Genomic DNA, 25,159 nt, shown 5'->3' with positions numbered 1-25,159 from the left:
TGCCTTTTCCCCGACGAACGCCGCAGAACACTCCAGCCATCCCTCGTCGGGCAGGTCCGATTTCCTCTACTTTTCCTTTTCTCATATCTTCTCCCTCCTCTGACCTACCTCGGTCACGTTCCTTTCCCGGGGAATCCTCCCCAGAGCCTCGGCCGTCTCCCAGTGCCCAGCCCTTTCTTTCTGCTGTTAGGAAATGCGTTTGTGAGAACAAAACTGTTTGGGGGAAAGTGCCGTGACCTTTGGGACAGCCACTGCTGGCACTCACCACTCCAGCCCTGCCTGGAGTCATGTCCCCTCCCGCAGCTCCCAACATCTGCACCCAGGTACCGGCACCATTCCCAGGTCCTGGCACTGTGGCGCCTTCCACAAAAACCTTGGGAAACACAAGGTGCTTATTTTTTTAAGAGTGTTGCTGTTAATTGGCTCCCGAGCTACCAGGTTCTCCAGCTTTGAATATTCCCAGTAAGTCAGGAAAGATCCCCCCTGTACGGTAGCCCCAGGCCAGGCAATAACCTACCGGAGATATTTCTCATCCATGGGCAGCTTTGCTATAAGGAACATGTTTAATAAATCATAAGGCCGGTGAATTCCTGGGATTTTTATTGCTTCTGTAAAAATGCAGTTTTGATCCGTCTGCGAGGGATACTGGGAAACAAAGCGGCTCCTTTCAGAGCCGGATCCTACGAATTTAGGACACAGAGCTGGCAGCAGAGCTGGTGGCTGCAAGCCCCCTGGGCAGGGGCAGTGCCATGGTGGGGCACAGGGCCTGTCTCATCCCTGCTCTTTTAGGGACCAATGTAACCCAGGTGCCTGAAAGCCCCATCTTGGCTTCTCTCACTCCGCTGGGGCTGTGGACACAACCGCGTGCATGGAGCTGAGGCAGCGATGCCAGGGGAAACATCACAGCTGGAAACGCAGCGGGGCTGCACCAGGCTTCCAGTTACATTTTTCCTCCTTGCCCTGTTGTCCAAGGGGAAAAGAAGCAGCAAAATCCAAACTGCTAAAAAATGGGAGAGGTTCTTGCAGGAAGACTCGCCTGGTTTCCGTCAGCCCCGCTGACCCGATCCCGCAGCAGTGGATTGTCCCGGGTGGATTGTTCCAGAGCCCAGATTGGGCAGAGGAATGGCAATAAAACAATTTTCTTTGCCTGTTCCAATCTGAAAACTGGGGTTTAGAGTCAGGAGCAGAGCCGAAACACAAACAGCACACGGATATGTGAACCCAGCAGCTGTCAGGGGCTCATTGGGATTTCAGAAACCACGAGTGCTGTGGCCGGGGCAATTGGTTGTGGGTTGAAGTAGGTGGTGGAGGCTCTGCCCCACTGCACTGGGCCAAACTGAGAGGCCAGGCTGCCCTTGCCCAAGGAGGCAGCAGTTTGGTGATCGGGATTTGTCCCGTCTCCTGCCATGCCTTTGTTTTAGGCTGTGCGGAGCCCGGCCGCAGAGGCAGGGAGGGAGCGTTTCTTTGTACAGGGAAGCATTTAAATTCTTTGCAGTGATTCATATATTCCATTCATATGAAACACAGCCCTGCCGAGTGTGAATGGGGACTGCGGGGGGATTTTTTTAAGGCAATAAGCCCTAGAAGTGTCAAAAGTTATTCACACCTTGGTGAAATCAAGGATATTTCTGTCCGTGGCTCTTGGCAGGGGCTCAGCACAGCTCGCCTTGCGTTGGGTTTTCGGTTTCCCACTTGGATATGGAGCGGGGGGAGCATAGGGGCAGCACTCCCGCTCCCCCTGCCCGGTTCTGGAACATTTCCTGGTGCCAGAGGGGCCCGGCATGGGCTGTGCCCGGGGGTCATGGCTCAGACCCCAGGGGCCACATGCCCTGAAAGCCCCAGGGCTGGTGAGCAGCCACGTCTTAGTGAGCCCATGGCTGGGTGAGGTGCTGTCCCTCGTGTGATGGTCACCAAGGCTGTGACCAAAGCTACTGACCAGCTGTCCCCATTGGGGCAGAGCATGCCGTGTTTGCCCTCAGCACAGGGCACAGGAACAGCCCAGAGAGGGGCCTTTTTGGGGATGCTGGGACCTTGGCAAGGGGCTCGAGGGGTCAGGTCCCAGAGATGTTTATTGTCAGGCATGACCCTGGGGTCACTGACCTGCTCCTGTTGAGGAGCGTTTTTGTTTGGGGGGAATAAAGCGGAGTGGCTGGGGGCCGAGATGTGGGGGTCATCACCCCAATGCCACGAGGTGCCCCAGGTGTGGGGCCAGCACCCGCGGGGAGCTATTGCCTCTGCTGGCTGCTCCGGGATGCTTTGAACCACTGTAAATCCTCTCCAAAGGAACTGAGAAGACAGTTTTATGGCTGTTGGGGAGGCAGATTAGCAGGGTGTTGTTTTCAGCGCTGATCCATCACGGGACGCCGGCGCTGCGTGGTGCATCCAAGCGCTCGGCTGCTGGCGGGCGGTGCAGCCTGTCCTGGGAAGGTGGAGATGAAACTGCCTGGTTTTAATGTTTTGTCTGCTCTCTGGATCTGTGATGTCAGGGGCAAAAACGCCTCCACGGGCCCTGGACTCCACGGCCAGCAGTAGCCAGGCTCCTCACACTCTGCGACAACAGCGGATCAAGGGGATTTGGGCAGTGGCACCTGCAAAAGACATTAACCCGGTGGGGAGGGCATGGGGCCGGTCCTGTCTGTCCCCACACACCCCTCTGTCATTCTCTCCTATTTCAGCTTGTCCACAGCCCAGGAAGGAACAGAGTTTCCATTCCTCTGCACTAAAGAAAATATCTGTTACAATAAAATCTCATAGTTCAGAAGGGGGAGGGATAAAATGGCACCAAATTGCATTTGTCTTCCCTCAGTTTCTCACTCCCACCTTTTTCCCTCTGGGAGAGGGTGCAGGCCATCGACTCTGCTGGGCACAAGCTAGGCTCTGAGCATCGCCAGTCCCCCATGCACCCTGTCACAGCTAATTAGAGAGGGTAATTAACTGCCTTAATAAAGGGAGGGGGGACACTGACACATGCCCACTCCCTCCTTTGCAGTCAGGGTTCCCTGTTCTGAACATTTGGGAAGCAGGGGAGGGTGCTGCTGGAACCTGGCTGTGTCTTGCAGTAATCCAGTGGGATTGAGACCCTCACGGTGGCTGGTGAGGCAGGGGGGATACCCCACAACACCGGCCCCCCAGCTCTCCCCTCCTGCTCAGGGCTCAGCTGCACATTGCTTCCCTGCGTTGGCGACTTGGACGCCGGCACAGACATAATAAACCGCTTTTCCTTTTCCCCCTGTCACCGGAGCCGTTCCTGAGTCACATCCCTGGCCGCCTGGCTCTTCCCCAGGGCTGTCTGCTCTGGCTGCGTAACCCTGCGCATCGGCTGCAGACTTCAAAGCAATGGGATCCATCCCGGCTGGGAAGGGCTGGAGGGATGGCAGCGCTTCGGGAAACATCTGCGCGGGGCCGGGGGGGTGCAGGGGCTGGCGCGGCTGGTGGGATGTGATGCTCTGCTCCCCAAAAGCCTGGCTCACCCCTGGGCATTGCTTGGCTGCCCCAAAGAGCTGCAGGAGCTGGATCCTTCACCAAAGCCACCTCTTGCCCTGTTCTCCCATGTCCTCACAGGAGCATCCCACCAGGGACCCCACGGCTCCTGATGGCTGCTGCCTCCCTGTAGCACTCCTGAGCTTGGCCGGGGGCTGCAGGTGGGAGATGGGTCCTACCAAAAATGGGATGAAATTCAAAAGGAGCCAAAGGTGGCAGTGTGAGGGTGTCTGCTGTCCCCTCAGCCCGGTGGCTGCAGAGTGCTCCCATGGCCTCTGGCCCCAGTGTCAGCTGAGTTCACAGAGCGAAGCTCCAGATCACAGGCAGCAACTGCAGCCAAAATCTGCAGAGCAGCCAGGTCTGGTCTCTGCAAACTTCCTTGGGGCTGAGCCCATCCCACTGGCCCATCTGGAGATGTTTGTCCTCAGAGGCTCTTCCAGGCACCTCCATCCAGGACAGGGCTTGGCAGGGAGCAGTCAGGAAGGAGGACAATGACATCAATGTCCACCTGCTGTGGATGCAGTGGCCGATGTAATGCCTGGCCCAGCTTGGCTGTTTTGCACCAAAAACCCGAGTCCTTATTTCTTGCAGCACTCCCAGCCCAAGTTCTGCCTTCCCCAGGCAGGACGTGGCCCCAGGAATTGCCCCAAACCAGCAGATTTCTGCAAACCTGCTGCACACCGGAGCAGCCTGGCAATGCTGGACCCCTGGGACCTCGCAGCGCTCCTGTGCCTGCCCTGCAGAGCTCTGGCTGTCGCTGAGAGCCTCTTTATTGTTCTGGCGGAGGGTTTTGTTTCACTGCTGCCTTCCAAGTTCCCAGGGATCTAAATTCTAAAGCAGGGTCTTGTAAAGAGCCCTGTCCAGATGGGCGAGATGATATTGCCGTATCAGATGAGAACTATCCCTGTCTTTATCCGCAGACAATGCAGCAGTGGGAGCAAACAAGGATAGAGCCTTTCTTTGGAGGCACATTAGCCAAATAGAGCCTTCACTTTGTTTTGTGCCGAAACCTAAGGCCTTGAGGCCAGACCACCTCAGGGAACTCCCCCTGTCCCTGCAGCCTCATGATTATTTACCCCTTTCCCTGATGCCCATTTTCCTGGCAGGGCAGGGCAGCAGGGTCCTGCCCATCTCATTGCTGGGTGTTCCCTGTCCTGTCCCCATTGTCGGAGTGGTGTCCATGCCCCCAGAGCTGGGAAAGTCTCAGCAGTGCTGCAGGGACTGGGCAGCACTCAGGCCTCTTCTGTCCTCGGACACCGAAAGAAGGTGGAAGATGCTTTGGTTGTGCCTCATCATTGTGGGATAGTTGAACCCACTCAGACACGAGTCAGGGCTGTCTAGAGCAGCCGAGGCTGCTCCGTGCACTCACTTGTGGTGATGCGCAAACCCTGCGGCCAATTCACCTGCTTTCAGATTTCATTACAAGACCCAGAATTCAGCCCAGGTTTGTTTTAAGAAGTTACCGGAGGCTGAGAGAGCCTGGGACTGATTTATGGCTTCCCTTCAAAATCATGTGGTTTCACCACGAAACTTGGAAGCTCTGGCTGCATTTTTCCTTTGGAGATTTTGGCTTCGCTCCAGGGGCGAGAGTGTGAATCCAGGGCGTGCATCAGGGCTGGAGTGTTCAGCTTCTGTGACTGAAATGGAGGAGATATGGATCACCACAAGGAGAATATTTAATGTCAGGACAACACAGCCATCGTTTTCAGGGAAGCACCGATAAGGCGGCAGGAGGCTTGGCACGGCACGGAGCTGTGGCAGGTCCTTTGCTCTCGCTGTAGCTTTCATTTCAACACTCAACGCTTATCGCCCTCACATCCTGCTCTGTGTCAGCGGCTGGAGCAGCATCTCCTGAGCTGCTGTTCCCAGGCAGGCTGGGAAGTTCCACTGCCATCCCCAAAGCCTTGCTCTGGACTCACAGGGTGAGCTGCTGGTGCCCACCAGGGTTAAATATGTGGACTTTTGCCAGAGAAGCATATTTCCAGCCTCAAACATGCATTGTCAACGACTGCAGAAAGGTATTTCTCACCGCTCCGTGTGCTGTGAGCCAGCGGACGAGAACAAGACGACTTTTATTGCTATTTCTTCATATTTCCTGATATTGCCAGTCTGGCACTCACAACCCACAGGCAGATCCTGACCTGGGCCTGGGTTTGGATTACAGAGGCGATACCTTTGTCTTTGCTTGGCCTTTAATTTCAGATGCTTTGGGCCCCGCAGGGCTGAGCTGATAACCCAGGAGGGCAGAGCCCACAGCCCCAGGGTGGGTAGCCCGGGTCAAGGGCAGACCCCAAACCAGGCCCGTGCCCAGGCACTGCAGGCACACATTAAGGTTGGAAAAGCCCTTCAAGATCATCAAGTCCCACCTTCAGCTAAATACCCCATTCTCACTAAACCATACTGTGAAGTGCCACATCTATTTTTTGAAAGCTTCCAGGGATTCTGACTCCATCACATCCCTGGGGAGCCTGTTCCACAGTTGCAGCCAGGCCAGCCCCCTGCCCCTCCCAGCGGCTCAAGGATCCCAAAGCCCAGTGACTGCCATGGGCCCTCAGACCCCTGAGGGTCACATTGTGGGGGTCCCAGCATCTGGCTCGTGGCAGTGCATGAACAGAGGACAAGAACTTTATGTTACATAAATAACAAGGTCAGGGCCCTGCGAGCTGCTCCTGCGAGCGCTGTGTCCTGCCGAGCATCCCCTGGCGCGGGGGCCGGCGGGACAGCAGAGTCGCTTCAGGGCTTGGGTGCCTTTGTGGTTTTAATTTAGTGGCTTTTTAAAGTCAAGATGAAAGGGAGAGCCGGGCAGGGCCACAGCAGTTCCCCTGTCTGCATCCAAAGGAAGCTGGTGCGGCCGTGCCGAGCACCAGTGGCTCCATGCCCGCTTCCCGAACCTCCACTTGCTCCTTCCCTCTGCCGGCACAGACACGTCTGCACCACGAACGGACCTTGTCCGTGCCAACACTGCGCCGTGCTAGGAAGTGCCAGCTCATGTGACAGTGTGAGATGACCCCTCAGGGCCTGGTGTGGGACGCTCAGGTGTCCAGCACTGCTCTGACAGCCTGGCACGGTTGGTGCTGATGCTCTTTTCCATTACAGCTCCCGTAGCCATTCATTAAAGACCATGTGTGGTGTCATTGCCAACCGTCAGCTACAGGCCAGGACAAGACCCCAGCGCTCCTTGAGCAGCCATAAATTGAGCTGTACAAGGAGTCTGTAATTATTTTATGCCAAGCCTGGTATTTTCCTCCCCTCAGGGAGGCACTAGAGCGAACAAGAGCAGGCCTGTGCCAAACCGTGCCCAGGCAGTGCTTTTATGAAATCTTGGGTTCGTCAGAATTAATTTCATTTAAAACATTCTTCTCATTTTTCATAAAGCACAGCAAATCCACGGTACTTAGGGCAGGAATGCAGCCAGAGTGCTGCTGGGCAGGCGGTGAATTACCCGCGGCAGATGGGCCGTGACGGTGGGGTCGCCCACGGTCCGAAGCTGCGCTTGCCTCGGCTTCCTGGGGGCATCCGGCTGGGAAGAGATGCTGTTGGAGTGCAGCATGGATGCAGGCATGGGGCTCTGGCAGTCCCATCCCGTCCGATGCTCCCAGGGGATGTGGGAGTCCAGGTGTGTTTGTCCCCAAAGCTCTGTGAAGGCTGTGGCTGTGACCATTCCTATCCCAGTGCCCAGTGCTGTCCCTGCATGTGTGGGATGGAGCATCACAGATTGTCTGCTTGAGTCCCCTGGCTGGTGGCAGCGGTTCCAGGGGTGGAACCTGGTCCAAAACCTGAGCAGAACTGCTCAGGTTGCCAATAATTCAAGTGATCTTTGGGGCTGGGCATACCTGACTGGGGCTGGGGGCTGAAGCAGTGTGGGGACAAGGGTTGGGAGCTGGTGCTCCTGCCCTGCATGAGAAGGCGTGAAGACCAGAGCCATGGGAGAAGCAAACTTCTGTCCACTACTGCTGGGGCATGGCAGGGGCACCTTCCCAAAGGCAGGACCTCTGCAGGGCTGCTGCTGGAGGGCTCTTGGCATGGGATAGAGCTTAGTCCCTGGGGTCCAATCCCAACTGGAGAAATAGCTCAAAAACCCCATAATTCTGGACCCCCAACTCACTGGGAAGGGACATAACTCCCCTCCCTTCAGCCTTCCCTCTCTTGCAGCCTCTCAGGACATGACCCAGGTGAGCATCTCAGCCAATGTGTCCTCTTAGGAAGCAAACAGGAGCTCGTGACCTTGGGTGACCCTGGGGCAATGAGAGCAGGCAGGGGACATCCCTGTGGGACTTAGAAACCAGAGGGAGCCAATGGATCAGTCCAGCTGGTCCCACTGCAGGCTGGGATCATCCCTGCCATGCTGGGAAACTTGTTTGCCCCAAACTTCCACCTCCCACCGGGTCAGTGGGCTCCACCCTGCCAGGGAGCTGGCAGGGATGAGTAGGGGGATTAGAGAGTTCAGGAGGTGTCGACCCTCATCTTTCATCCTGCTGCAGGGAAATCCACGGCTTGCTCTTCCCTGTTCCTGCACAAGTCTTGCCCTTTCCCTCCATGTGTTTGCTGCTAACTGGGATGGAGTGGGAGACAGAGTTTGGAACAGCACTGGGGTCTGCACCCAGTGCAGAGCCCTCCAAGCACCAGCCCCAGCTCAGTTTTGGCTGGATGGAACTCCAGAGGAGTGGTCAGCAGTTCCAGCACTGTGTGGCATAGCCAGGTGCCCGGCTCATGGCCTTTGCCCACTGCAGGGTTGGGCTGACCCACGTTGCTCCACAGTTTGCCATGGAGCGTGAGAGCACAGGGCTGGGCGTGCTGTTTATTTTGGTTAAATTGAGTTTTCTCTGGGAGATTGGGGGGCGCAGGGGGCCTCCAGACAAGGGGCTTTTGTGAGCCGAGCTGCAAGCCGATCCCCTTTTGTGGTTTTGCTTTTCTGGATGATACAATTTGCTATTCCAAGAACTACCCAGCAAATGGACCCCATTAGCTGAGTCCCCAGAGCAGCTGGAGCTGGAGCTGGCGCTTGCAGTGCCTTTGTCTGCGTCCACCTTTGGCCCACTGGGAGCGCTGGGGCCATGGCACTGCTCTGCCCCTGGATGGTGCCTGGGGTAGATGGGGGGGCCAGGAGCTGCTGTCCGTCCTTGCTGGCTGTGCTGACGGGGCATCTTATGGGATTAGTCTGGGCTGGGACCAGCAAAAAGTGCTGGGTTTGTTGAATTCCCCATCACACTCGTGTCCCTGGCATATGCTGACAATAACCCAGTTGTTGCCACGCTGCTGGGGGCTGGAGCCAGTGCTGGGGCAGTCCAGCCAGGGGCAGCCCTTTTGGCCCCTCGGACAGGGCTGGACCTCACCCTCATGCTTGACAGGAGCTGTGGGAATTCACATCCCTCTCTGCCTTTGGGCACAAGCAGCGTCCCCTGCACTGGGGGCAGCATTCGGGATCCCACTGGCATCCCCCCCACCTGCTCCTAAGTGCCCCTGCACAGCCGGCACACGAAGGGCAGCTGCGTGAATGCCATGGCAGCCTGTGCTGTTGGAGCCGGGCCCTGGGGCCGTGATGCCAGGGCACGGCCATCTCTGGCCACCAGGGCCGGGCAGTCCAGCCGGAGCATCCTTGGCCCGCTCGGTGCTGCCTCCCGCTGTGCAGGGATGCTGATGGCTCTGTTTGTCTTGGCTCCGATGGGCTTTTTCCTGCATGTGAGAGGCTGGAGCTGGGCAGGAGCCAGTGGGTTTATAAATAAAAGCGTCGGACACCTCTCTGGGTGGTGCTGAAAGCTCCTGAATTAGCCTCACCGCCCTGACACAGGGCATGCGGCCACTGTGCTCAGAAGACACCTGGGGGCTCTCCCCGCTCCCTGACCCCATCCCGGCCGCTCTTGCACAGCAGCCTCTGTGTCCCCCTCCCCTGCCCCACTTGCAGCCACCACTCCTGAAGTGCTGCGACACACTGCCCTGGCCAGACGGGATTTACCCCTGCTCCCACCAACCTCCCAACGGGACGTTTCCCAGACCTGGCTGCCCCACAGTGAGTAGCGATGTCCAGAAGTGGGCAGCAGACACCAGCCGTGCCCGGGGATGAGTTTGCCACAGGAGCTGGGTGCGGGAGCATCCCTAGGGCACGGTGTGTGCTGGCACCGCACAGAGGAGACATTCGATACCGCCAAGTGGCCCCTTGGCCATCTCTGGTTGCTGAAGAACCGGGAGGAGAGTGCTGGCCTTACCACTTCGCCTCCCGCACTGCCCGGCCGCACACCGTGTTGGTGCCGTGGCGCTGACCCGGTGCGGGCAGGAGTGGCCGGAGGCCGTGGGACACTGGCCTTGCACGGCATTTGCTTTCCATTGGCTCATCAGGGCCATGGTCCGGCCCTGGCAGAGCCCAGCGGGGGCCGTGGGAAGGAGCAGCCGTAACTTCGCAACAAAAGGAGCCCGGCAGTGGGCAGGAGACAGTGCCGGGAGCCAAGAGCAGGGGCAGGACCCCGTCCAGGGCTCCTCGAACCGGCCGCCTCCGCCCGCAGTGTGCCGGGGGATGCAGGCGGCCGCAGCCCCCGGTGCCTCCCTTGGGGGCAAGGGCCAGCACAGACGGGGGGTTCCTGGCGCCCAGCCGCGACCAGAGCCCTCCTCCCACCGCGCCCCCGCCACATTCCACCCAGGGCCTGACATTTCAACGTGCCGAGCCTTCGGAAAGCAGCATTTTAATGCTCTCGCTGTAAAAGCAGTGGAAAATGTCCGTGGGCTTGTGCAGGAAGGCTCCCGGGAGCCGGCCACGCCGTGGGTGTGCCGGGCGCTGACTGAGCCCTGCCAGGGCAGCTGGGATGGGGTGGGATCCTATGGAGCCCCACGTCTCCCGAGACACCCCTGCAGCCGCAGCCAGCTCTGCTTATCCCGGTTATTTCTGTAGCAGTGGTGAGAGTGGTGCTGCCCAGGTGGCCTCTGCAGACACTCAGGGCACAGGGCTGTCACCTCACCCTCCCTGGGCACTGCCTCCTGCCAGCCCTGCCTCCAGAGCTTTTCCCTACCCTCTTCCCACACCAACTCCAGACTGAAGGCTGATGAGTTCCTTAGGCTTCTTTTTTCTTCTGTTTTTTGGGGTTTTTTTTATAATTGTCCTCTAGAAAAATGGGCTGAGTAGGTCGATTTAATTTTCTCCCTATGTTTCATTGCTCAGAAATGTCAGGCCAGTGTGGCAGTGTGGCACCTGCAGCAGATGCCCAGTGCCTGCTCAAACTGTGGCTGCCACACGCCCGCTACTTCCTAGAAGGCAACAACGTGCCCCAGGTTGGGTCTGCTCCCCAGGTTTGCATCTATTCCCAGGCCTGGGTCTGCTCCCAGGATCTGGGTCTGCTACTAACATGGGGAAGTGATTGGCATAACAGTTGGGGTCCCTTGGGTACAGTAACCATGCCAGCCCCCTCCTGAGCACCCTAGCAGCCTCTGGAACCTGTGCCCAAACAAGGGAGTGCCCCCTTGCCAAAGCAGGGGGTCCTGGCTGGGCTCAGCACCGTGCCACTGGCAGGAGGAGACCCTCTGGGCAGTGGGTCCCGAGTGGAGACCGAGGGAGGTTCCCACATGACACAGCCTGGAGGAGAACTTGGAGTGAGCTGAGTGTTTTTCCAGCTTGAAGCCTAAACAAAAGGTTTTGTAATAAGCATCTCCCTGTCCCTGGGTTCAGTGTCCAGTTTTGCACCCCAGTGCTTCCCCAGGAGCATTTGAATATAGCAGATGGGAGCACAGGGGTGCAAAAGCAGGGACTGACCCTGAGGGACCGGACTCCATCCTGTTCTCAGTCCTCTGGAACACTGCAGGGACACGGCTGCGTGTCCATCCAGGGCCAGTGTCTCTAACAGAAACAAACGAGTCCTACTAAGAAAATATTCCATATATTCTGCACTGCTTTCCACTGGCGCTGGAGCTCCAAGTCCCCAGTTTTGCTTGGCAAAGGGTCAATGGTAACAGTGACGCCCAAGGCAGATGCTCTGGAGCCGTGAAGGTCACTGGCTCCTCTGGGCCTTTCTTAGCCAGTTCCCGGCACCGTCCCAGCTGCTTCTTTCTCCAGCCTGGGTCCAGAAGTGGTTTTTCCTCTGGGATGATCTGGGACACATGAAATCCATACCATTTCCCTCTGGGCTACCCATTCTGGGTCTGGTTGCTTTGCAGGTGCTGTGTGCCCTGGGCAGGGTGGATCTGCCCGATGGTGTCATGTTGGGAGGAGAAGAGCAGTGGAAGATGAACACATCTGTGGGTGCAGGAGTCCAGGCAAGGGGGGTGGTCTGGAATCCTTTGAAGCAAATTCAATGGGATGCTCAATTGCACTGGAAATTTGGAGCCTGGAAATGAGAGTGTGGCTGTGGGTCATGGCATGTTGGCATTAAGTGAAGCTGAAAGATGGTTAACAGCAGAGAGTGCACCTGGGGACACTGAGTGGCACCTCGTGTTCCCCAGGACACGGCACCCAGCTGGCCGGGAGTGGAGCTGTCTTGTGGGACTCTGCTGCCTCTGCATGGGGTCCTGGGGCACGGGGCTTTGGCATAATCCCCAGGAAAGCGGGGCTGCTGGAGTTCCCTGTGAGGCTGTCGGCTCCAAGACAAAGGAAATGTGGAAACTAAAAAAAAAAACTAAAAAAAAAAAAAACTAAAAAAAAAAAAATTCAAATTGAAAAATCAAAGCAGCTGATTCAGCGATGGTGAAACATCTTGTGACAGCATCAGGCAAATTTTTTCCAAACAAAATTCTGGGAAAAAAAGCAGCTTGATTTTGCACAACCCGCAAGTGTCCCAATGGAAAGGCACGTGGGGGTTGTCCATTGGGATGAGGGCATGGAGCCCCACGGTGCTGTGGGGCTCCAGGAGTACAGCCTGGCAGAGAGGATGCCCCCCAAAATGGGCATTACAGGGCACAAGGGAAACCTGAAATCCAGCCAGGAGCATGAGGCTGTGCTGGACGGGAGTGTGGGATATGGGAGTGTCTTGTCAGAGTTTCCACTGAACACCTCGGGCTGGCTGGGGTCTCACATCATCTCACAGAAATTAAATTAAATTAAATAACATAAATACTGCCTGAAACGTGCGCTCCATCCCCTTCCCTGGGTGTGGAAATGGGGAAGCAGCTCTGCACGGCTGCCGTGCCAGGAGTGCTCCTTTATGGTGCATGGCCCTGGGGGCAGCAGGGGATGGGGATGGGGATGGGGATGGGGATGGGGATGGGAAAGGCATGGGGATAGGGGTGAGGATGATGAGGGAATGGGGAAGGCGATGCTGGCGCGCGGCCGCGGGTCACCGAGGCGAGGGCAGGACCGAGGCACCGCCCCGGCAGGTAACCCCATCCCCCCAGCGCCGCCCGACAGGGAGGGACACAGCCGAAGCTCCCGCTCCTGAAATTTATTTAATGTAAACCTAGCTGTAAGGCAGCTTTTTCTCATTTTTAAACTATTTCATATCAATCCTTGGCCTGACATTTGTTTTCTTTGAGTGCGGTGGGGAGCGCGGTCGGCATTGCTGAGGATATCTCCTCTGGAATCTTGGCAGAGGCGGCTCCCTATCTTTGAAGAAACGGCAAATGCAAAACAGAAGGCCGATATTGGAGAAGCATAAACAGTATTTTCTCCCCGTTAACCCCAGGAGCGGCGCAGGGGCCGGCGGGCTCGGCGACACGGCGGCAGGGGACGCTGACCCCCCCGGGCACACGGCACCTGCCCAGGCTGGCCCCCAGGCAGGGGCACCCCAGCACCGCTCCTGGCAGCTCCCGTCACCTGCGGCCACGGCGTTGTGCCCGTGGCCAGCGCGGTCCCTAAGGGCTGTGACCGACCCGGCGGGACAGGGCGCTGCGGCAGCCGGCGAGTGGCCACGCCGGGAGGGTCTGCAGTGGTTGGGGGGGAGCGGGAGGTGTAGTTGGGGGTGTCCCAACCACGGTCTTGCCCTGTTGGGGGTCAAGAGCCGAGCTCTGGAGTCTCCCCCAAGGAGATGCAGCTCCGAGGGTGAAGCAGGTCTCACCGGCTGTTCTGCCAGGTGGGTTTTGTGGATGATGGACACGGGGAGGATGTGCCGGAGCGAGGGCTGCCTGAGCGGGCAGGCAGAGGCAGCACTGCTGGCACCAGCCAGGCTCACCTGGGGGGTTGCTAAAAAGCTGGAAGAGGAAAGGAAATGGAGATCAAAGGACCCAACAAAACCAATGAGACAGGATTTCAAACTCTGATGTTAAAATAAAATTACTGTTAGGATAAACACTGCAAGGCAGGTTCCCGTCCGGGCAGCTGGGGCAGAGATGGGGAATGTTCCTGGTGTTTCACACAGGAGGGGATGTTCTCACAGCAATTCACACATTTGCTGTCGTACCTGGGCAGGTGCTGAGGGAGGAGCAGAGAGCTCAGCTGGGAAAACCATAATGTGGGGGACACGGTGGGGTTGCTGTGCCAGGGACTGAGCTGCTGACCAGTAGCACCAGCTGTCCTGGGACACTGGGAGCCAGCTCGGAGAATGCTGGCTCCACGTTGTCCCACTGCTCTGGAGCTTGTATTTGCCATGGTGTGAGGCCAGCAGGTCGTTCCCTTGGGAGAACAGATGCTGCTGTTGAGGCTCCTTGTTGCACCCGGAGCCACCGTGGGCTCCCCAAGTGCAGTTATGGGCTCCCACTGCATCCCCCTGAGCCGGGGTCCCCTTCCCGTGGGCTGGGTGGGCAGGGCTGGAACAGCCACAATCTTGCTGCCCCACATGTCCCAGCCCCACAAAGGGAGCTGCCCTGAGCACCCTGCCCCAGAAGGCTCATTATAATGAAGCCGGTGACCCCAGCACGAGGCTGGAAGTTTAAATGTCTGCGGTTGATGGCCACTTGCCTGCAAATTCCCTGAGACGGGAATCGCTCTCCGTGGGTCCCTCCAGGCTTAGCAGATTTCTTTGCAAAACACCCGTAACCTTAGAAAACGTTACTGCTGCACAGGAGCTGCGAGAGCAAAGTGGGTCTGACCAGCACACCTCGGGGAAACTCCGGCTGCTTCCCACTGCTCCACCAGGATTTATGTGTCCCTGCAGCAGGGCTGGCCCAGCCACCACAGGGCCCCTGGAGAGCGATGCCCAATGCTCCAGCAGCTCACTGGGGCTTGCAGCACCTGTCCCTCCCTGTGGTGTCTGGGCAAATGCTCCATGTCCTACACCAGGATGTGGGCACAAGTGCTTGTGCTGGGTCATGGCATGAGCGTGGATTCACTCAGCAGTTTGGACCCTGCACAGCCCCTGTGCAGTCCCCTGAGAAGGGGCTCCAGATGAGGGAATGCGACCCTCCAGTACCTTCATCCCTCTACTGCAGCCCAGCTCTGGCACTGGGCTCCATCCAGCTCTCAGGGACAGCATCATAGCTGCCCCCTGGGCAGGCCACCATCCCACTGGGAAGAGGAGGAGGAGGAGGAGGAGGAGAGGGGAAGAAGAAGGGAAGAAAAAAATGAATCCCCACAAAAATGTCTTCATAACAGGAAACGTCTCATAAAATACCTGTGGTTTGGCATGTGTGATTCGACTGGTCAAACTATGCACCTGGCAGGGAACCCTGCTATTAATGCTGCAGCTCTGTTATTTCGGTGGAGTGGAGGCCGGCGGGGGGGGGGGGGGGGGGGGACCGGCGATTTGGGGTGCAGAAACCCTCCGCTGGGGCCAGGGCAAGGGGGGACATATCCCCTGAGTCTCACTCACCTCCACGACTTCCCAGCTGTGTTTCGGTGAGGGAACTGCAGCACACCGGGGATGCCATGAGCCAGGCTGAGCCTTGCCCCCAGGCTGGAGCTTGGTGTTCCTGCAGCTCCGAGCCAGGGTTTTCCACCCAGCCCCGAGCCCCAGCCACTACTGTCCCGGGGGTCTCCGTCTGGGTCTCGCAGTGCAGCGGTGCCCACCCTTCCGCAGGGATGGCCTCAGCCCCGCGCACACCCTCGGCAGCGACCGCCGGGCTCTGCCGCGCTGCCGAGTTTTGACAGCTGGAGGTGAGGGATTAAGCCCTGAGCCGTGACCTGCGGCTGCGCTCCCGGCACACACGCCCGGGCTCCCTAATCCGCCTGAGCTGAGCCCTGACCCGGCGGCCGCGGGATCAAGCGGTGGCACCGCCCCTGGTGCTGGCACCGCTGCCGGACCCCTGGATCGCCAGCTCCAGGCGGCGTGAGCCACGGGGCAGCTTGCACCACCGGCATGCCGTGCCATGCCATTCTCTGCCATGCCATGCCATGCCGTGCTGTGCCGTGCCGTGCCATTCTGTGCCATGCCATGCCGTGCCATTCTGTGCCGTGCCATGCCATGCCATGCCATGCCATGCCATGCCATGCCATGCCATTCTGTGCCATGCCATGCCGTGCCATGCTATGCCATGCCGTGCCATGCCGTGCCATTCTGTGCCGTGCTGTGCCATGCCATGCCATGCCGTGCCGTGCCATGCCATTCTGTGCCATGCCATGCCGTGCCATTCTGTGCCATGCCGTGCCATTCTGTGCCGTGCCATGCCATGCCATGCCATGCCATGCCATGCCATGCCATGCCATTCTGTGCCATGCCATGCCGTGCCATGCTATGCCATGCCGTGCCATGCCATGCCATGCCATTCTGTGCCATGCTGTGCCGTGCCATGCCATGCTGTGCTGTGCCATGCCATGCCGTGCCATGCCATGCCATTCTGTGCCATGCCATGCCACACCTTGCCATGCCATACTGTGCCGTGCTGTGCCGTGCCGTGCCATCCTGTGCCGTGCCATGCTATGCCATGCCATGCCATGCCATGCCATTCTGTACCATGCCATACCGTGCCGTGCTGTGCCATGCCATGCCATGCCATGCCATGCCATGCCATGCCATGCCATGCCATGCCATGCCATTCTGTGCCATGCCGTGCCATTCTGTGCCATGCCGTGCCATGCCGTGCCGTGCCGTGCTGTGCCATGCTGTGCCATGCCTATCCCGTTCCGTTCAGGGCCAGGCGCGGGCGCTGTGCGGGGGCAGCAGGTCCCTGCAGATGGGGCGGGGTGTTTTTTCTTCGTTAAGGAAAATGTTTTCTTGTTCCCTGGGCTGCTGGCGGGCGAGGCTCCGGCTCCAGCTCCGGCTCCGGCTCCGTACAGCAGCCTTGGATCAGATCGGGTGTCCTGCAGTTAAGGACAGGCCGGTGCCAAGTCTCCCCCGCTCTCCGGCGCTGCTCAGCCGAGCTTCTCCCCGATGCCTTTGGCTTTCGCAGCCCGGCCTACGGAAACAACGTGCTGCTCTGCCTCTTCATAGCTCACTTTTCGGTTTTGACTCGGTTTATTATTATTTTTAAAGCATGTGTAGCGCAAAGCAAATCATCGACCTCCCGCTGGACCCGGGCCAGCCCCGTGTTGGGCTTGGAAATCCTCCCTGCTTTATTTTTTATTGTAAATGACCGGAGGATGGAGCGGCTCGATGGGACACGGCGGCGGCCAAGCCCGCCTGCTCCAGCCCACCCACACGCGCCGGCTGCTCCCGGTGCTTCCCCTTCGCTGCGTCCCCCGCCCCGGGCGAGTGCGAGCTGCTGCCCACTGCTCCCCCCGGCCCGGGGCCAGCTTCTGCCACGGCTTCCAGAGGTGGTGGCTGGGCCTTGCGATCCCAGAGCACAGAATGGGGACTGGGATGGGTACAGGCATGGGCATGGGGAAGGGAATGGGGACAACAATGGGCATGGGGACAGCGACCAGGATGGGATGAGGCCTCGTGAGCCTGGGCATGCAGGTGAAGTGCATCAAGCTTCCCATCCTGCCCCATACCTGAGCCCTTCCATGAGGCTTGGCATGGACCTAGGATGGAGCTGGGGTGAGGGCCAGGAGGCACATGCTGTGCCCCAAACTGACCACGCTTTGACCGCCGGGTTTAAACAAGTTCCCCGTTGTGCCGACCTTCAGTCACAATGGCAGATCCCCCGTGGATCACATATATTGACTTTAAAAATAATTAGCCTTGAAGGGAGCAGGCACGGGGCTGGCCAGGCCCTTCATTAATATTTAAGTAACAGGGGCCATAAATCAGTTGCAGCTCAGCCAACAGCCCTGGCTGTGTCCATGGGGAAGTGGGGCCATGGTGTTCACAGGAACGTTGCCCAGTCCACAGGCACGGGAGTGCTGACATGGGCTCTGTGGGGAGAGTGGGACAGTGCGGGGGGCAGCAGCCCTCTTCCACTGGGAATGACCAGGAGCATGCCAAGAACACGCTAGGAGCTCACCAGGCTGCCCAGTACAAGCCACAGGCAGTTCTGGAGCGACGGACGCAGCACGGGCTGGTTGTTTTCCTGCGAGAACAAGGTGACATTTCTTGTCTCCTTTCTCATGCTCTAAGTGTGAGATTTTTTCCCTGTTCCCAGTGCTTTCATGGCGTGCCAGGGGTTTTTAACACGTCTGCTCACCGCCTGCCAGGGGAGCCGACACTCGCACTGTCAGCGTGGCGGCGGCAGCTCTGAAGCTGTGCCAGGGGTCTCGGTGCTGAGTCGGGGCCCTGCTCCCTCCAGAGCCAAGCAGTGCAGTGCTGCTGGGCCCATCCTGCTCCAGCATCCCCAGCGAACAGCATGGACCCCTCAAGCGCTGCCCCTGTATGAACCCTCCTGGCTCAGCAGCTCCTGCTGCGCTTGGCTTTGCAGCAAGGGATGGTTTTGGTCATACTGGAGTGTGCTGGGGGGGCTGGAGCTGCCTCTGAAGGACAGCAGCCTGGCTGGACAGTGCCCAGCCTGGTGGCTGCAGTGCCCAGGCAGAACAGGGTGAGCCAGGAGGGGCTGCAATCAGGACTCCTAAAGCATCTCCCCTGCTCCAGGTGGGAAAAAAATGACTCTTGTGGGATTTCTGTTGGCCGTACCAGAGTGGGTTCTTGACCCCAGACCCCAGGAACACCAGCAGGTAACCCCCAGGAGGATGAGCAGCTGACCCCCAGCTGTCTGTAGCTACCCCACACACATGATGGACTGGCCACTCTTCGCGACCTGCCAGGCGAGATGGGAGCGTAGTGTGGCTGCTCCGTGTGATTAATTATCGGTTCATAACACAGGAGATTTCAAGCATGAAAGAGCCTCTCCACAAGCACGTTGTGCACACTTTATCCATCATATGAGACTCCAGATGTTTCCATTTTATTGTTATTAAATCACTGCCTGGAGAGCACGGGTAGCGGGAGGCCTCCTGCCCCATGCCGGGCACTGCTGGGGGGGACACACAGCATCAGGGACTCGCTTTGTTGAGGGACATGTAGCTGGGGGGCTCAGGCCAGGCTCCCCCCATCGCTCTGCAGAGAGTGGGGCAGCTGGAATGACCCAGCTGGATCAAGGGGGAGTGTGCAGGAATTAAGCCTGTGGCTGGAGCCTCTGGGTGACAGAGGACACAGAGCAGGGAACTCAGTTTCACATCCAACACACAACAAAACCTTGGTCAGATTCCCCTGTCCTCCCTCTCCCTTCCCTCTGGCTCTGTTTTCCCTGCATCTCACACCTCTCCAAGGACTGAGGTGTCACAGAAGGACAGGGGGATGCAGCACTCAGCAGCAAGGGGCTGAACCACCCCAGGGTGCTGCTCCTATGGCAGCATCCCGAGAAAAAAGCCCAGTGGATGGGAGGAGCAGGGGAGAATCCAGCCCAGGTGGGAGAGGAGAGAGCTAGGAAGGGAGGGAGGTAGAGATGGAGGCACAGGGGTCATACCAGGTAAGGAAAACAAGTAAATAGCTGATTCAGGGGTTTGTTCTCCTCTTTTATTTAACAGAAACTGTATTTTTACAGCTGCAATCCCTTAAAATGGGATTCTTTTCCCCTTAAACAAATCCTTCTAAAATAATGCTTCATAAAAAGAAGCGTTCCTCTCCTCGACCCTGAAGACAGAAAAACAATAATGCCGGCGAGGCCCTGGCCATGCTGCCAAGGAGGCCGGGGGTGGCTGTCACCCGTGTCCCGGGCAGTGCCACCCGACCCACAGCCACAGCTCTGGGGGTCTCAGTGGGAATGGCACTGCTCCGGGCCCGTGGCTCTGGTGGGATGGGCAGAGCAGAGCTGCCCTTCCAGCATCTGCCACAGTCACCTGCATCCTCACAGGCATCGTGCTGCTAATGGCAGGGCCATCCCTGTCCCCTCCAGCCCTCAGCTGACTCCAAGACCATTTTCCAGGCACGAGAGCAGCTGTCAAGGCTGCCTCATCCCTGGAGACTCCAAAAACCTGCCAAGCCCTTGTGGCATCAGGAACAATCCCATGCCAGGGCTCCCTGCTCCCTTGACTTAATTTGCTTTAATTTTGTTTTAATTTGGGTTGTTTTTTCTCTAGGCAGGAGCTTTTTTTTTCACTGCTGCTTCAGCAAAAGCGATTCAGGAAATTCCGATGAAATCCCGGCACGCAGCAGCCCTGCCCCTGCTTGCCGGCAGGACAGGCCAGGAGCTTAATTCTCATTAATAACCACCATGGGTCAATTATTGTGAGAAGGAGGAAAAGCAGCAAAAAGCTCTTTGGCATCACGTGTTGTTTAAGCTTCCAAAAAGAAATGTTCTTTGCAAATCAATCTGTTTGCAGCTCCACACGTGGAGTCGACAGGGAGAGTTGCTGGAGGAAGAGAGTGTTTATAAAGGGGGTTTATTTTAAATAAACAGGCACTTAAGGCTGAGGCTGCTGCTCCCATGTCCCATCCCTCGTCCTCTGCGTGAGCTCCCGGCATTGCCCGCGAAGCGCCGCAGTTGAGCCACAAACGCGGTGAGTCTCTGGCTCCCACATCGTGGGTTTGGCTCAGCACCCACTTGGGAGGCTCAGCACCCACTTGGGAGACCCAGCACCCACCAGCTGCCCCCAAGGAAGGCAGGGCTTGGTGGTGGCAGCCTGAGCCTCCCACAGGAGCCATGGCCACAGGAGCCACGGCTCTTGTGAGAGGATCCCCTGCTCACTTGAGGGACATGACAGCAATGCTGGGCTCGGTGGGCTGCACATCTCATCTGCCTTTTTTCCCCCTCTTATGTTTGTTAAAAATATATAAGGGATGTGAGAGTTACCACAGACACTCAGGGCAGCTTCTGTAAGACTCCACTGGGTACCCCTCTGGTTGGTTACAGTGCAAGATGAGGGAAGAGCCTCAAGCTGTGCCAGGGGAGGTTCAGGTTGGGCATCAGGAAGAATTTCTCTGTGGAAAGGGCTGTCAGGCATTGGAAGGGGCTGCCCAGGGAAGTGGTGGAGTCCCAGCCCAGTGGTGTCCAAGGAACAACTGGATGTGGTACTCAGTGCCCTGCACTGGTTGACAAGGTGGGGATCAGTCACAGGTTGGTCTCAATGCTCTTGGAGGTCTTTTCCAACCTCAGAGATTCTGTGATTCTCTTCTATAAAGTGTGTATTTACCATGCATCTCCCAGCTGTGGTGCGTTGGGAAGGGCGACATGTTCGGGATATCTCTGATCCACACAAAGACAAATTCGAGGGAGTCCCGCTCCCACAGGGATCATTCTCAGGCTCCCAGCTGGTCCTTGTGAGGTGGGGGGTGTGTACCCAGTCTCACTGTTGCTTTGCCTGCAGGAGCCGTGGGAGCAGGATGCTACCGGACGTCGTGGCGCTGCTGATGGTGACGACGGTGATGGTGATCGGCCCTCGCTCAGCCACGGGAGGCGGCGTGGGGGGCTACGCTCAAGTCAAGTACATGCAGCCCATGGTGAAGGGACCCCTGGGACCCCCGTTCCGTGAAGGCAAAGGGCAGTACCTGGGTAAGGGATGCACTCTGCGGGGCTGTGGGATGACACGGGTCATTGGGAAGGGGACATGGCACTTCACAGCCATTGGGCACTTGTCACCCTCTATCCTGAGGGTCAGAGCTCCCAGGAGCTGCCTGGCACAGCTGAGGGTGCTGCTGTCCAAAACACTTTGGCCAAGCATGGAGGGACCATTTGGGTCTCTAACCCAGTGCAAAAGGACAGGATGGACACTGGTAGAGGCTCAGCAGAGAAGTGAAGCCCTTTGCTGGGGCTGGGAGGGCACTGCCGGGCCCCTTGGTCTGGGAGCCAGGGGACACAGGGGACCCTCCAGCCTCTGGCTCCCACCCTCCCGCCCAACCCCAGCAGCTGTGAGGCACAGAAACCCCAGCACTCACCATCTCTGCCTCTCCCTGCTGTTAAACCTGAGCTGTCCTGGCAAGGCTTTTTCCACTCCTCCACCTATTCCGTTTCCCTGTCTGCATTTTGCACCAGCTGGGAATAGAAGGAGTGCCAAGGCTGGAGCTGAGACACAGCCTGGCAAGGGAAGAGCAGGAGAGAGACATTTCCTCCTTCAAAGAGCAGCAACCAGAAACTTCACACGTTAAATTGCTCGCCACTGAGTGACGTGCACCTGGAGGGGCCAAGGCACCAGGGTCACTGCTCCTCACAGCCAGGGCTCACACCTCCAGCCTTCTGTAACCACCTGCCCCCAGCTCGCCTGCCTGCACCCACCCCAGTGCTGCCACCACCACGGGATGGGGCACTGCTGGGCTCAAGTATCCAGACCTGCCAGGTTGGTGCTTGGCCCTTGGGAAGAGCCACTGGAGCCTCCCTGTGGGTTGTCATGGACCCGGACCCTCCCAGGAGCTGAAGAATTGGCTCTGGGAGAAGAAACTGGAGAAGGCTGGGCCACCTGGCTGATTTACTGGAGGGCTGAATGGCTTATCAGGAGTTCAGCACATGTGTCAGAAAACACACAGCAAAACCTAGAGCCGAAGTGTGCTATGAGCCCCCCCTCCCTGCCCCTTCCCAGCTGTTGTAAAGCTGCTCCCTGAATCCCAGCCAGAGCCAAAACCTTCCAGCGTAGCACAGGAACACTTCAGCTGCTGGTGGGACTGGATTCAAATCTCTCTCTGCTGTTTTCCCTTATTTTTTTCCCTTCTTCCTATGCATGGGAGCAGCTTGCATTGCCTCTGAGCAACGCTGCCTATGGTGGGGAGAGCAATGAGTATGCCAGGCTGGGGCAAGGAGGGGCTAGACCAGGCACAGAGGGGACACTGAGGCAGGGCAGAGCATGGAAGTCCCCTAGACATTACTCCTCTAAAACCCTTGGGAAAGAGAAGACAGGTGGGGAACAGGAGAGGGGGACACAGGGACAGCTGCAGCCCGACCCACCGGCTGTGGGGCCGCACGGAGGCAGCTGGGGAAGCCGGTGCCTCCTGGATCCCACCGAGCTCCCATCTCTGCTTAACCTCTAATTTGGCAAGGAAAATCCCTGCTGGCCTTCTGCCCTGCTCGGGGAGCTCAGCTGACTCGCCGCGACGGCGCAGGGCTGTGCCGTGCCCCTGCGGGTTACCCCGACCCGGCGGGAGCTGTGCGGGGCCCCCGGACTGGCTGGGGGGCTGGGACCCCCGGCTGGGGGGCGAGGGGTTCCCTCCTGCCTCCAGGTGCCAACTGGTTATCGACAGGTTTCCTCAGGGTGCCAGACACCTTTTCTGGTGCCAGACACCTTTTCTGACCCAAAAATGAGTGCCCCAGAGCACAGAGGGAGCTCAGGGAAGGAGATACTGCTAAACGCTGAAATGCTCAGAATATTGAAGCAGACATTTGCACATTGGGGTTTATTTTGGCTTAATTTAAACCATGTCCATGGCCCTGCAGCCAGGTAAACCCATGAGCGAGTGCTGTGCTGGGGCACCCACTGCTGGGGGAGACGGTATGAGAGGTGCTAAAACACTGATCCCACGCAACATCCCTGTGAGCCTGCGAAACTCTCTCACGAGACAGGGCTTGGCAGCAACTCTGGAACAAGCTCGGCCGGGGTCCGCCACAGAGCAGCCAACCTCTCCTTCCTGCAGTGTCATCTGGCCGCGCTGGCCAGACCCGCTGCTGGCTGCTCCTGGCTGGGAACCACTTCCCATCCTGCTGGATTATTCCTCTGCTGGCCGGTCTGCGCTGCTGGGTCTCTCCTTCAGGCAGGACGGGTCCTTACTGGGATGAACACAGCTCCAGAGGGGCTGCAGCACCCACCTGGCCATGTCCATGCTCCTCAGGAGGTGGAGCGCTCCGTGGTGCCCAGGGGGGAGCTCCCAAGGGTGGTTCCTGTCCTGTCCCCTTCCCGCTGCCCCAGCTGGCTCCGCGTTAACATTCACGGCAGCTCTGTTCATGCTTCGAGGGGAACACAGAACCCCACGCTGGTGCTGCGAAACGCAGAGTTCCGAGACGTGTCTGTGGTAAGACATGGGCTTTTGAAATCGGACACCAGTGGGGCTGCAGTGTTCCAGTTTCTCTCCGCTGACGGCCCCGGTTTGGTTTTCCCGTCTGCTTTTTTGGCCGCCTGCAAGCTGGCAGCTCCCGCCTGGTGTTTCTCTCCACTGCCTTGTGTGAGGAGTGTGTGTGTGCTTTTTCCTTCCTTCGTGGGCTCAGCTGTAGATCCTTGTTCTGATTCCATGCAAAATGACCTAGAAAACTAATTCTTTTCAAACTATTGCAAGAAAAAAAAAAAAAAAGTAGGGGGAGAAAACACATTGAAACAATTTTCTGGAGAAATTTTTTTCCAGAATCCAAACCCCAGAAATAGTGCAGCACTGCACAGCTCCCTTGCCCTCTTTCCCACACCATTTTCCGGGGTGAGGAGCAGGAGTTTGCAGAAATCCAGTGGCAGTGTCATGACAGACAAGTATTTCCTTCATCAGGAGAGCCAAGTGACCGCAGCTACAGCTGAGGACGTGGGCCAGGCTTTGATTTATAGATAAGCTCTAAAAATGCTTCCATTACCCAAAGGAAAACACAGCAGCACCAGGCTGGGAAGGGCCAGAGCTAATTGCTGTGTTTAGGGCAGGCAAAGCCACCTCCGATGCTCCGGGAGCTGTGCCTGCTGCTGCCACAGTTATTCTTTTCACGTGTCTCAAATCTCCCATAAGCTTTTCCCGTTGACTGAGGAAATCTCCATGCTGGCGGATCCCAGCACCACGGGTGTCCATGCTCCCAAAGCCCAGTTTGGCTCACTGAGGGGGCCAGACTGGCAGACCCTGGGGACTGTGGCATGCAGCCTTGTATCCTGCTCTCACCCCAGGCAGGATCCATCCCCATCCCAGGAACTTGCTCATATAGATCTCTTCCCAACTGGAATGATCTACCCTGGGCAGATTTGATTTAAATTCACCCAAGATGTCACAGCCTTTTCCTCTGCCTTTTGCACTTCTCATCATCGTCCCGTGTACGTGTGACTGTTGAGTATTTCCTTCATTTCAAACTGCCCAGAAAAGAGTTTGTCAGATTTATTCTTTCTCATCCTTTCCCGGTGTCACGTGGGAGGTGACACCCTGCCTGGGTCAGCCTTGAGGAGTTATTTATGCTCACGTCTGTGCTTTCCATGCTGAGCTGTGGTGGGCATGTCATCTGCCTCTCCTCGCCTTTGGAGTCTCTCAGCCCATTAGTTTCTTTCTTATATCCGTTTGCAAAAGACCTCAATAAATTCTTGAAATGTCAAGTGGTTGCGGCCTATTCCCAGCTGGGCTGACTCATTTGGATGGAGCTGAGGCTGCATTTCCCTCCCAGCTCTTGGCTTCTCCTCCATCCCCAGAGCTTTTTTCCTTTTTGGTTTTTCTCTGCCTTGCTGGACATGGGAGCTGAGCCAGCAAGCACTGTGGGCATGGCCTAACCCATACACCCATCGCCTCCTCAGGCTCTCGAGTACATGTCCAAGAGTTTTCTTTTTAATCCAAAAGGATTAAAGGTCTCCCAGGGCCCTGGACTCGCAGGACGGGGTGAGGGATTATCCTCAGTCTTGGCTTGTTCTGTCACCATCCTCTCAGCTGAG

This window comes from Coloeus monedula (assembly GCF_965178545.1).
Source record: "Coloeus monedula genome assembly, chromosome: 24".
NCBI lineage: Eukaryota > Metazoa > Chordata > Aves > Passeriformes > Corvidae > Coloeus > Coloeus monedula.
The sequence above is the reverse complement of the archived record's forward strand: the minus strand, read 5'-3'. Positions refer to the sequence as shown.